Raw genomic sequence first — 13,137 nt, 5'->3', positions numbered from 1 at the left:
GTGCTAGGCACTCTCTGCCAGCCTATCCTCTGGTAGCCACTGAGGATGTAACAAAAAGTAAGAGCCACTTGGTCCTTATCTCAATGTCTTTTCTAAAGGCATGCAAACAAAAAATTAACCTTAACAAGTGAACGTGTGGAAAGTGTTAGAAAGGGGAGAAAGAGACAAGAGCAGAGCACCATGAGAATGCATATTAGGTTGATCCCATTTAAGAATGAGATGGGGGAACATTCCTAGGGAAATAGGTGAATGGAGGCATGTAAAATACAATAAGCAGGGCCTGGTCATTGCTTACAGGCGGTAGGAGGGGGAAGAACCTGGGATGCTTCCTGGGTTTCTACTGAGCATCTGATCTGGGTTTATGTGCCATTCAGCAAAGAAAGATTCAGAGTTAAGTTCTGAATGTATTGATAGCTGGTTATACAGAGTTCAGAAATAGCTCGAAGTTAAAGAACACTGGAAGTTCATCACCTGTACATTGTGAGTGAAGCCAAAGGCATGAGGATGCCTTAAAGAATATTCTGTATTTAACAAAGAAAATCCCCAGCTAGGGTCTGTAAACAAATATTAATATTTTTGTTGTGAAACACATGAACATTCACAATAAGAATAAACATTATAAAATAGTCTTATTAATTAAGATTAGCCCTTGAAGCAAAATGATAAGCAAACAATTTCCAGAGTTTTGGGTTTGGAGAATTGCAAACTTCTGTGATTAAATTATTATTGTCTGGTTAGAGTGCCCTCCTAGCAAGCATGAGGCCTTAAGTTCAAACCCGAGTGCTGCCAAAAGGAAACAAACAAACAATATATAAATCTAAACTATTTTATTTACACACAAACTTGGGAGTCAGGAGACAGAAGTTTCTTATCTGCATACTGTAACTAGCAGTATGATCCTCCTCTTTAAAATCTTCTTTTGGCCCAATAAACTGGAAGGCACACCACATGGATTTTAAGATTTTTAACTATGATAATTGGGGTTTGGGCTATGGAGTAAGGTTAAGATAGACAGGACAGGTAGGTAGGGAAAGGTAGGTATTCAAAGGAAATGGATGGGTAGTTCAGCTAATTCTAGGAAATTAAGGCCCAACAATTTTATTTCAACCAAACTACCAATAGAAATGTGTGGTCTTTCAGGCCTTCCTGACAAGGTGATGGACATTAAAGACAGAAACTATGCTGTTTTTCTGAAACAAAGGATTTCTTATTGAAATGCAAAAAGAAACAAAGTACATACATCTGAGACATGCCAAAATCAGGTTAGCCGAATGTACTTTAAACAGACTTGAAGAATTTGCTAAGTGATATGTTAGTATTGGTCAGGTGATGAACTGAAATATTTTATATGGTTACTACAAAAACCACTTATTCTTTAACTATATCACCTCCAAGCCTCTACCTTAATAGATACAGTCAAAAAGCTGCCAGTGTGTCCTATCATATTGAAGACTATATTCTATATCCTAAAACATTTAAAACCATACTGGAGAGAAATTCCAAGATGGCGGCTAGAGGTAGGAAGCAGAAAGCGAGCCTCCTATAGTGAAATCTTGGAGAGACGCTGGAGACACACTTTGCAGGCATAATCACCGAGAAAAGGCATAACTTTGACTCCTCCACACCTCCAGCCAGCGCAGAGAATCTCCACTTCACGTTAAACGGAGAACCGAGGAGGCCCCCGGGGCCGCCAGTGGCCGGCGCCCATACGGCTTGGGAAGACGCGGACCAGGTGAGCTTCGCGGTACCGCGGTTCCCCCACAGACAAGCCTGGGCCAGAGCATCATAGCCCCCTGGACAGACTGACCTCCACCCGGGAAAAAAGAGAAACTGAGTACTAAGCAATAAGAACAGTTAAGACACGCTGGAAAGAGGGTGGGGCGCCCTGAGCGCTGAAGATTGGGGGAAGGGAATCCTTCCCGGGACTGTAAAGAAACGAGCCGGGGGGCCGGAGAGGCTCTGGCGGGAGCGGGGCGCGCCAGCAACCAGGAGCGGGGACGCTTGTGAGAGGAGGGAAGACCCACTTCCCACGTGAACTGTAAATAAACACGCAGGCCTGACAACGCGGGGCAGTGGCACCTTTCCCAGTGCTTGGAAAGGGAAAAGCCTGTAGCAGAGGCCCCCCTCCCCCGCACCGGAGAACTCTGAGCAAACAAAGCCTGTGGGACCAGGTGAGCGCTAGCTCACCCCAGAGATCTGCATAAATAACGCCGCCAGCTACAGGCTGAGAGCAGCAGGCAGGCAAGCCACAGTTGCAGATACCACTCTCAGAACTGCCTCCAGACGCTTTTTTTCTCTTTTTCTCCCTACCTTTGATGAGAGAACAACCGAATTACACCTGCAAGCCGAAAAACTTACTGAAACTGTATTGCATTTGAACTGGGGACACTTGGTGGGGCTTTTTTTTTTTTTTTTTTATCTTCTGTGTGTGTGTGAGTGTAGTTTTGTTCTACTTTATGCATCCCCTTTGATGAGACAACTACAGAACAACATCTGAGGCACCAACTCCAGGACTGGAGATTGAGACGGACATCCAAATTATTAAGACTGAAATTGCATTGCATATAAACTTGGAAGTTTTTTGGCTTTTTTTTTTTTAATTTTCTATTTTCCATTTTAATTTTCATTTTTATATAGAGATATTACTTTCATATACTTATTTTTTATTTTTTTTATCTTTGATTTTCAATCCTCTCTCTCTCTATTGTCTGTTCAGCTTACTGTCGATTAGCACACTAACACTCCCTGTTTATACCTTTGAAACTCTCTTGTCTGATACCTTGTTCTGCTTTCTCCCTCTTGTCTGTATATTTGTTTTCCCCTTTTCTTTAACTTCTTGCTTTCCATCTCAGCTCACTCTTCCATTCTCAATATTACCATTGTTATTATTACAAGCTAGAAAATACTTAATTACACACAGTACAGGGACAGTAACAACACCAAGGACAATGACAGGAAGACAGAAAAAACAAGGAAACCAGTTTCCCTACAGCAAAAAATTAGTACAGGAACCAGAGGGGAATGAAGAGAACAGAAACTCAGATCCAGACTCCAACAAAATGAAGATAAACTATGCCAAAGGACCCAATGAAGCCCACAAGAATAATTTAAAAGAAGACATACTACAAGTACTCAATGAGAATTTTATAGAGATGATACTGGATAGGGTCAACCAAAATGTACAGGAGACACTCAAGAAATTCCAAGACAATAAAAATAGAGTATTTGAAAAAGCAAAAGAAGAAATAAAGGAAACCATAGAAGCACTGTATAAACACCAAAGTGAAAGAGAGAACACAATGAATAAATGGATAAATGAACTCAGGACAAAAATAGACAACAATAAAGAAGAAAACAGCCAGGATATGGAAAACCTCAGAAAAAAGAACGAAACAGAACTGCAAAACAAAACGGAAGGCCAATCCAGCAGAATAGAACAAACAGAAGACAGAATCTCAGAACTTGAAGATGAAATGGTAATTAAAGGAAAAACTGAAGAACTATTAATTAAACAACTCAAGACCTGTGAAAAGAAAATGCAAGAACTCACTGACTCCATCAAAAGACCAAACTTGAGAATCATGGGCATCGAAGAAGGAGAAGAGGTGTAAGCGAAGGGAATGCGTAATATATTCAACAAAATAATAACGGAAAATTTCCCAAATCTAGAGAAAGATATTCCCATACAAATGCAAGAGGCCTCCAGGACACCAAACAGACCAGATCAAAATAGAACTACTCCACGACATATCATCATTAAAACAAGTTCAGAAACTAAGGAAAGAATATTGAAGGCTGTAAGAGAGAAAAAACAAGTAACATACAAAGGTAAACCCATCAAAATCACAGCAGACTTCTCAACAGAAACATTAAAAGCAAGAAGAGCGTGGGGTGAGATCTTCCGGGCACTGAATGAAAATAACTTCAACCCCAGGATACTCTACCCAGCAAAGCTATCATTCAAAATAGATGGAGCAATAAAAGTCTTCCATGATAAGCAGAAACTAAAACAATATGTGACCACAAAGCCACCATTACAAAAGATTCTGCAAGGGATCCTGCACACACAAAGTGACACCCAACTTAACCATGAAAAGGCAGGCAGCACCAAACCACAGGATAAGAAAAAGCAAGACAGTAGAGAGTAACATCAAGTTAGGTACACACAATCAAACCTTCAAACAACTAAGATAACTAAATGGCAGGAATCACCACATACCTATCAGTACTAACACTTAATGTTAATGGACTTAATTCACCCATCAAAAGACACCGTTTGACAAAATGGATTAAAAAAGAAGATCCAACAATTTGTTGCTTACAGGAGACTCATCTCACCGACAGAAATAAGCATATGCTTAGGATGAAAGGCTGGAAGAAGATTTACCAAGCCAATGGCCCCCGAAAACAAGTAGGAGTAGCAATATTTATCTCTGACAAAGTAGACTTCAAACCTACATTGATCAAACGAGATAAAGAAGGACATTCCATACTAATAAAAGGGGAAATAGACCAAAAGGAAATAATAATCATCAATCTGTACGCACCCAATGTCAACGCACCCAATTTCATCAAACATACCCTGAAAGACCTAAAAGCATATATAAACGCCAACACAGTGGTTGTGGGAGACTTTAACACCCCACTATCATCAATAGATAGGTCATCCAAACAAAAACTCAATAAAGAAATCCAAGATCTAAAATATGCAATAGATCAAGTGGACCTAGTAGATGTCTACAGAACATTTCATCCAACCTCTACACAATATACATTCTTCTCAGCAGCCCATGGAACCTTCTCCAAAATAGATCATATCCTAGGGCACAAAGCAAGCCTCAGCAAATATAAGAAAATAGAAATACCATGCATACTATCTGACCACAATGCAGTAAAAGTAGAACTCAACAACAAAAGTAAAGACAAAAAACATGCAAACAGCTGGAAACTAAATAACTCATTACTTAATGAACAATGGATCATCGATGAAATAAAAGAGGGAATGAAAATGTTCCTGGAAGTCAATGAAAATGAAAACACAACCTACCGGAACCTATGGGACACAGCTAAGGCAGTCTTGAGAGGAAAGTTTATAGCCATGAGTGCATATATTAAAAAGATTGAAAGATCCCAAATCAATGACCTAATGATACATCTCAAACTCCTAGAAAAACAAGAACAAGCAAATCCCAAAACAAATAGAAGGAGAAATAATAAAAATAAGAGCTGAAATCAACAAAATAGAAACCAAAAAAACCATACAAAGAATTAATGAAACAAAAAGTTGGTTCTTTGAAAAAATAAACAAGATCGATAGACCCCTGGCAAACCTGACTAAAATGAGGAGAGAAAAAACCCAAATTAGTAGAATTAGGAATGCAAAAGGGGAGATAACAACAAACACCATGGAAGTCCAGGAAATCATCAGAGACTACTTTGAGAACCTATATTCAAATAAATTTGAAAATCTAAAAGAAATGGACAGATTTCTAGATACATATGATCATCCAAAACTGAACCAAGAGGAAATTAATCACCTGAATAGACCTATAACACAAAATGAAATTGAAGCAGCAATCAAGAGTCTCCCCAAAAAGAAAAGTCCAGGACCTGATGGATTCTCTGCTGAATTCTATCAGACCTTTAAAGAAGAACTGATACAAACCCTCCTTAAACTGTTCCATGAAATAGAAAGGGAAGGAAAACTGCCAAACACATTTTATGAAGCCAGTATTACACTTATCCCAAAACCAGGCAAAGACACCTCCAAAAAGGAGAACTATAGGCCAATCTCCTTAATGAACACTGATGCAAAAATCCTCAACAAAATAATGGCAAACCGAATTCAGCAACACATCAAAAAGATTATTCACCACAACCAGGTAGGCTTCATCCCAGTGATGCAGGGGTGGTTCAACATACGAAAATCAATAAACGTAATAAACCACATTAACAGAAGCAAAGACAAAAACCACTTGATCATCTCAATAGATGCAGAAAAAGCCTTTGATAAGATCCATCATCATTTCATGATAAAAGCTCTAAGAAAACTAGGAATAGAAGGAAAGTTCCTCAACATTATAAAAGTTATATATGACAAACCTACAGCCAGCATTATACTTAACGGAGAAAAATTAAAACCATTCCCTCTAAAATCAGGAACCAGACAAGGATGCCCACTATCTCCACTCCTATTCAACAAAGTACTGGAATTCCTAGCCAGAGCAATTAGGCAAGAAGAAGGAATAAAAGGAATACAAATAGGTAAAGAAACTGTCAAAATATCCCTATTTGCAGACGACATGATCCTATACCTTAAAGACCCAAAAAACTCTACTCAGAAGCTTCTAGACATCATCAATAGCTATAGCAAGGTAGCAGGATATAAAATCAACATAGAAAAATCATTAGCATTTCTATACACTAACAATGAGCAAACGGAAAAAGAATGTATGAAAACAATTCCATTTACAATAGCCTCAAACAAAATCAAATACCTAGGTGTAAACCTAACAAAAGATGTGAAAGACCTCTACAAGGAAAACTATACACTTCTGAAGAAAGAGATTGAGGAAGACTATAGAAAGTGGAGAGATCTCCCATGCTCATGGATTGGTAGAATCAACATAGTAAAAATGTCGATACTCCCCAAAGTAATCTACATGTTTAATGCAATTCCCATCAAAATTCCAATGACATTCATTAAAGAGATTGAAAAATCTACTGTGAAATTTATATGGAAACACAAGAGGCCACGAATAGCCAAGGCAATACTCAGTCAAAAGAACAATGCTGGAGGTATCACAATACCTAACTTCAAACTATATTACAAAGCAATAACGATAAAAACAGCATGGTACTGGCACAAAAACAGACATGAAGACCAGTGGAACAGAATAGAGGATCCAGATATGAAGCCACACAACTATGAGCAACTTATCTTTGACAAAGGAGCTAAAAATATACGATGGAGAAATAGCAGCCTCTTCAACAAAAACTGCTGGGAAAACTGGTTAGCAGTCTGCAAAAAACTGAAACTAGATCCATGTATATCACCCTATACCAAGATTAACTCAAAATGGATCAAGGATCTTAATATCAGACCCCAAACTCTTAAGTTGATACAAGAAAGAATAGGAAATACTCTGGAGTTAGTAGGTATAGGTAAGAACTTTCTCAATGAAACCCCAGTAGCACAGCAACTAAGAGATAGCATAGATAAATGGGACCTCATAAAACTAAAAAGCTTCTGTTCATCAAAAGAAATGGTCTCTAAACTGAAGAGAACACCCACAGAGTGGGAGAAAATATTTGCCAATTATACATCAGACAAAGGACTGATAACCAGAATATACAGGGAACTTAAAAAACTAAATTCTCCCAAAACTAATGAACCAATAAAGAAATGGGCATGTGAACTAAACAGAACTTTCTCAAAAGAAGAAATTCAAATGGCCAGAAAACACATGAAAAAATGCTCACCATCTTTAGCAATAAAGGAAATGCAAATTAAAACCACACTAAGATTCCACCTCACCCCTGTTAGAATAGCCATCACCAGCAACACCACCAACAACAGGTGTTGGCGAGGATGCGGGGAAAAAGGAACCCTCTTACACTGTTGGTGGGAATGTAGACTGGTACAACCACTCTGGAAAAAAATTTGGAGGCTACTTAAAAAGCTGGACATCGATCTACCATTTGATCCAGCAATACCACTCTTGGGGATATACCCAAAAGACTGTTACTCCAGAGGCACCTGCACATCCATGTTTATTGCGGCACTATTCACAATAGCCAAGTTATGGAAACAGCCAAGATGCCCCAGCACAGACGAATGGATTAAGAAAATGTGGTATCTATACACAATGGAATTCTATGCAGCCATGAAGAAGAACGAAATGTTATCATTCGCTGGTAAATGGATGGAACTGGAAAACATCATTCTGAGTGAGGTTAGCCTGGCCCAAAAGACCAAAAATCGTATGTTCTCCCTCATATGTGGACATTAGATCAAGGGCAAACACAACAAGGGGATTGGACTATGAGCACATGATAAAAGCGAGAGCACACAAGGGAGGGGTGAGGATAGGTAAGACACCTAAAAAACTAGCTAGCATTTGTTGCCCTTAATGCAGAGAAACTAAAGCAGATACCTTAAAGCAACTGAGGCCAATAGGAAAAGGGGAACAGGTACTAGAGAAAAGGTTAGATCAAAAAGAATTAACCTAGAAGGTAACACCCACGCACAGGAAATCAACGAGAGTCAATGCCCTGTATAGCTATCCTTATCTCAACCAGCAAAACCCCTTGTTCCTTCCTATTATTGCTTATACTCTCTCTACAACAAAATTAGAGATAAGGGCAAAATAGTTTCTGCTGGGTATTGGGGGGGGGAGTGGGAGGGGGTGGAGTGGGTGGTAAGGGAGGGGGTGGGGGCAGGGGGGAGAAATGAACCAAGCCTTGTATGCACATATGAATAATAAAAGAAAAATGAAAAAAAAAAAAGAATCTAAATAACCCCCCCAAAAAAATAAATAAAACCATACTGGATTTTAGTAACTCTCTAGAGCCAAACACTTATTTCTAGCTGCGTTACCAGCAAGTGCTTCTAACACATATCCTGCTAAAAATCATACCAAACTGAGACATAGAGAGTACTACTCTATAATGTGTTCTGTGTTCTAGTCTTCCAGCTATACAATAAAAGCATTCTTGTCCACTCAATAAACCAAGCAACTACTATTGCAAACCTGCACACACACTGCCTTAGCCTAGCACTTCTCCAACCTTTTGGTTGTGGGAACACTCACACTCTTAACACTGAGAACCCATAGGAGTTTTTATACATGCAAGCTATAGTTTGTGGTATTTACCATATTAGAAATTCAAACTGAGAAAAGTTTAAATTATTTATTTATTTACAATAAAACTATTATGTTAACATAAATAACATTTTAAAGGAAAAATAATTTTTTGATGGTACTGAGGTTTGAACTCAGGGTCTCATACTTGCTAGGCAGGTGCTCTACCACTTGAGTCACTCTGCCAGACCAAAATATTTATATTTTTCAAAACAAAAAATAGTGAGACAATGGCATTCTCTTATGTTTTTGCAAACTTCTTTAATGTCTGGCTCAAATAGAGTATAGCTAGAATCTATATCTGCTTCTACATCCCATCTGTTGCCATATGTTGCTTGGCTGAATTCTATGAAGGAAAAATCCAACTTACTCAGATGGGCAGTTGCAAGAGTATGCTAACAACCTTTTCTTTTTTTTTCTTTTTTTTTTTTGTATGGTGGTTCTGGGTTTTGAACTTAGGGCTTTGTGCTTAGTAGGCAGGTGCTCTACCACTAGGGCGATGCTGCCAGCTCTTTTGTTTAAGTTATTTTTCACATAGGGTCTTGCATGTTTGCCTGGGGCTAGCCTAGCCTGAGATCCTCCTGCTCCTACAGTCTCCTGCACAGCTCGTCTGGCATATATGCACCATTATTCCATGCTTACTTGCTAGCATTTTGTCCAGGCTGGCCTGAGATCCTCCTGCTCCTACAGTCTCCTGCACAGCTCGTCTGGCATATATGCACCATTATTCCATGCTTACTTGCTAACATTTTGTCCAGGCTGGCCTGGAGTTCCAGGTCCTCCTGATCACGCCTGCTAAATGTCTGGGGCTACAGGTGTGAGGCACATGCTTGGCCCTTTAATAACCTTTTCAAATAACTAAGGATATGTTTCTCTGACACTACCCTAGAATCCAACAAGGGATAATTTCCTTTTTTGGGGGGCAGTAGGAGGGGGCAGCACTGGGGTTTGAACTCAGGGACTCACATTTTCTAATAAGCAGGCATTCTTTACCACTTGAGCTATTCCATCAGCCCCCAAGGGATGATTTCTTAAACATGGAAGGTGGAAACATATCCATAATTAAAAAATATTAAAGCTCATTGGACTATTCTGTATTTTGGATGATCTCATAACATCATATATTGGTAATCTGTAAGCTATGGGTTCATTGAATTCATACAGCTCTTCCAGAGGTGTTGTCATTTTTCATTGTATGATATCTGAAAAATCACATTTGATATACTGCTCACAGCAGTATATACAAATTTTCCAAAATTCTAATTTTTACTTTAAGCTTTCAAGCTTAACTCTTACAATTGGCAAAATATTTTTTCTTAAAGTGACAAGATTGCTTACTTTGTTTTTAACAAACTACTAAAGTCTAAGTAACTCTAGTGTATCCATAATTCTCAAGTAAAACTGGTGTTCCCGTCTTCTGCCCCCTTGCCCCAAAATATATATATCTAGCTCAGGCAGCATTTCAAGAGATTATAGAAGTGTTTTTCTCAAGATAACCAATGGTATTTTGGCATATGCAGAGTGCTTTGTGGGAACTTTCCATTTTATCAGAAAAAAATGTGTACTCAAGGGCTAAGACTTAAAGAAACTGGCCTTTAAGGGGGGAGGGAACAACAAGAACAAAGGAACTAAAAACTTGTGTGCTTAATGGTGAAGACTATCACGATTACAGTTTGGCACCACAGCCTTGATTCATGTGACAGCACATCAGTGTTTCACCATGAGAAAGATCAATAACTATTAATTTTATCACACAGTTTGATCTATGGACTACCTGTAAGGGTCTCAGGAACCCCCAGCAAATGACAGAGTATACTTTGAGAAATGTTAGCACCTTCTCACATGCAATCTTTATGTACATATCACAAAACATCATCCCCTTTGTGGGAATATGCTGAAATAGAATTTGTGCTTTTATCTTAAAAGTTGTCTAACATAATTTCCACAATAATTCTCTTCCATATTTTCACTTATTTTAAGTGGAAAAACCAAGAATAGGCTACATAATGACATTTCAGTCAAAGATGACTGCATGTATGACTGTGGCCCCATAACATTATATATCCTGGTAACAATGTAGGCATTTTAGTCTGTGTAAGCAAACCTTATGATGTCAGCATGGTGAGTGATAAAACTGCCCAACAACACATTTCTCAGAACATACCTCTGTTGTTAAGCAATGCATGACTGTATTCTAAGTTTAACAGGATAGGTATCTTATCAGGTAAAAATTTAACAAATTAATAAAATTGAGTAAGATAGTCACTAAAGGAGGTTACAGTCTAGTAAGGACACATTACACAAGGTGGCAGAATGTAGTGTTTTAAAACAGAGAAATAATGCGCTATGGGTTGCCAAATACCAGGAATCAGCAAAAAGTATGGCTTACTGCTATTCCAAAATACAGTCAACCGCATTCATTCCTTTAGGTATTGTCTATGGTTACCCTAGCATCTCAACAGCTGAGTTGAGTAGTTGTGACAGAAACTGACCATATGGCTTACAAAACTCCAAATATTTACGACTTGGACATTTACAGAAAAAGTTTACTAACACTGCTGTATTACTTCGTGTACAAGGTACCTGGTAAAGAAGGCTGTCGAGTGCTAAAGCTCAACCCACCCCTTCCTTCCAGGCGATGCACTTTTACAATGGGTACAAAGTTTGGTGATTAGAATCACACCCTGGTGGATAGGTGTAGTCACCTGAAGGGAGAGACAACTATTTCTTAAACAACGGTGGTGTTTGTGAGACTTGAGCTCACTTGGCCAGAAGTGTCCCATTTCCATCTCTGCACAGATATAAGTATGTGGAGAATAGCAAGCGCCATTGACATCTCAAAAGTCAGACCATGAAGATGGGTGGATTTTCAACTACCGAAACATTATTATTACTTCATCAGTATCAAATATTTTATTATTCCTCCATTAATACTAAATATTTTATGGAAAGAATATATACAATATATTAATAGCTATATTTTACCAGGATTAACATACTGAAAAACTGGTTGCTTCCATCAAAGATACTGATAACTGAGCAAATTCTTATGAAAGGTATTAGTCTCCAAGGCAGTAAAGATGATTTAGAATTGTTTTGTTTTCAGATATACTTTATTGCCTACAAAAAGGAAGACTAAATTTTCAGGGTGGTGAAACAGAAATTCCCACATTAAAGGTTTCCATGGCAACATGCTTCAACTTTTTTCTATGAATGACCCTCTTAGGTCCTTGGTTTCAAAAACATGCATTTTATCATGACCTGAGAATACACCCAGCAACATAACTATGTTAAAATACCAGCAGCCACAAACAGCCCAATATTGGCTGTAACAGATGTATTCATAAGGCAGAGGGAAAAATAAAGCAATTGCTTTCTTCAAAGTAGATAGCACAAAAGCTCGGATAAAGTGGTTTATGTATTTACATTTGGCCAAGTGACTTATTTACACACATACAAAAAAATAAAATGCATTTTTTGTGTGGTGCTAGTACTCAGTTCCCCCCATCCTCCAAGAAGGGGAGGCAGGAGTTATAAGCAGGCTACCAAATTAAGCCACTACACAGACAGATGTGGAGGCTCAGGTTGGAGAACTATGTAGCTGTGGCTTATTGGGAGATCACAAGTCAGGCAGTCCAGTGGGCTAGAGAGAAGAGAGATGCAAGAGAGTGAGCTTGGGTGCAAAGCACAGAGGGAAGATTAATGAAAACCAGAGGAGAGTAAGCGAGAACATTATTCCCACAAGGGGGAGGGCAGTAAATGTAAATGAACAAAGTCCAGAACTAAAGCCAGCTCCGAAGGGGACTCAGGCTGTGTTTGGTATCTTCACTGGTGTCTCTTTGATACAATCTGGCTTCTGCTCCAAAACACCATGGAAGTGGCTCTTCCCAAGGTCACCAACAATTTTACTGTTACTTAAATCTAACAAAGCCTTCAGTTAATATCCTACTTTATCTCTCTCACCTTTGGCAGTATCTGACAACAGTAACCATTTTCTTTTCTTGAAACAATTTTATCCCAGTGTCCACAATTCTGTTGGATTTCTTCATCTCTGTAAATCTTAAATCTCCTTCCCCTTTGCCCATCAGGTCTGTGACATGAGTTCCCTTCACTTTACTCATCAGTTTCCCTTCCCCTGTCTCTGAATGATTCTGTCCACTTTTGTGTCGAAAGTTACCATCTACATAGGCTGATGATGACTCTCCTAAGTAATTACACCATCTTTAATTAAGGAATGTGTCAAGCACTGTGCTAATGTTGTACAGTATTCCCA

General features: G+C 38.7%; 1 protein-coding gene across 3 annotated transcripts in view; it reads right to left on the bottom strand.

Moving 5' to 3' along the window:
- Sppl3 (signal peptide peptidase like 3) overlaps nt 1-13,137 on the bottom strand; it is a 139,207-nt gene that overhangs the window by 48,883 nt on the left and 77,187 nt on the right. The gene's annotated exons all lie outside the window — the stretch shown is intronic.

The sequence above is a fragment of the Castor canadensis genome, chromosome 18 (assembly GCF_047511655.1).
Source record: "Castor canadensis chromosome 18, mCasCan1.hap1v2, whole genome shotgun sequence".
Taxonomy (NCBI): Eukaryota; Metazoa; Chordata; class Mammalia; order Rodentia; family Castoridae; genus Castor; species Castor canadensis.
The sequence above is the reverse complement of the archived record's forward strand: the minus strand, read 5'-3'. Positions and strand labels throughout refer to the sequence as shown.